Source organism: Anabrus simplex, chromosome 1 (assembly GCF_040414725.1).
Source record: "Anabrus simplex isolate iqAnaSimp1 chromosome 1, ASM4041472v1, whole genome shotgun sequence".
NCBI classification, from domain to species: domain Eukaryota; kingdom Metazoa; phylum Arthropoda; class Insecta; order Orthoptera; family Tettigoniidae; genus Anabrus; species Anabrus simplex.
The window spans coordinates 871,007,887-871,009,363 of NC_090265.1; positions in this window are offsets into that span (position 1 = coordinate 871,007,887).

Consider the following 1,477-nt stretch of genomic DNA (forward strand, 5'->3'; position numbering starts at 1 on the left):
AACCTCGTTGGAGAACTTCTGCCCCAGATATCAGTGACTATAGACGATTTAAAGTACCGTACTCCAATGAGTTAACTCGTTTACCATAAAACTATAGTTAAATTTATTCCAATACCATGCGAAAGACTTACCGTACTTCCAATGCTAGTTGTCTTCACGATATTCGACAACAATTTTGTTGTTTTGTGACAGTTCTTATATAGATTATATTTTCAGTTTAAATGCCATGCTTCCAATATTTTGAAATATACTAGATAATTTGGTCACAATATGTATGTTTTATACCATAAATTTAAATACTTAAAATGTGAAAACCACCCACTGTCTAGTGTAGTAAAGTGTGTGTTACTAAGTTACGGCCTAAATATAATTTATGGCGTCTGCTTAATATAATTGTTGTGTGAATACTTTTCCAAACATTTGTGAAGACAACCACAGTAAAATAAATTGTATCGTTTGCTTTCCTAACCTGAACTTACGTTACACGGACTTCGTGTAACATCAAAATATAATCTTCTTCATCTTCGGTACGAAGTGGATAAGATTAAGACTACAATGTAGTTTACCAGGACTTTGTGATTGAAATATATGTCTCAAACCACATACTGAAGAAATATCATAAATTTCATCAGTATTCAAAAACACCAATATAGATTTTACCGCCACCATATGTACGTGTTAGATATATTTAACGCCAGCTGAAGAGACCCTGTATAATAAAACTGTCTTATATTTTTGTGGAATAGAATGCATGCAGTGACTGTACTTGAGTGTTCTATTCTATCGGGTAAAGTACTGCACTTTTTCAATTGTATGATTTCCGTGCAGCCTAACATCAGACACTGCCTGATAAACAAATTTAGTATTGACAGACACACTGAAGCATCCATCTATTAAAATAAAATAGGACCGTTGTAAACCTTCGCTTCCTATCTTTCTAGTCATTCACTTCATCTTTTCTGTTCGCCTTTTGTTTATGGTACGATCGTCAATTTCCTCGGTGCTTTCATTCATCTGCCTTTCAGGATCTTGTAACAGTAGGTTAATTTTTTTAAATGTGGGCTAACTTTACAGTCGTGACATACATTATTCGAGATAATGATATACTGTTTTACGCCACATGTATACCTATATTATTTTAAGCCTACCTACCAATATAGAATTTCTGACCCCTCAAATAATTATCACTTGCTGTATACCACATATAAATCTAAAGTTTGAAGTTTTTGTCAGACTTCCAGACTCTTAATATAACAAATACCATATACAATACAGTATAAACAAAATAAATAACATCGAACTATTCTTTACTGAAACAATCTATCAACTGATTGAGTATTTGGCTAAAACATGGCGGCTGGACTGGACTTGGCCACGTAGAGTAGATAGAGTTAAGATCGAGGATTGGAGTCGATGGTCTTGGTACAGTCGCAGTCACTGTAGTTTCTGTCGATTGATATATCGACTTTAATGTAAC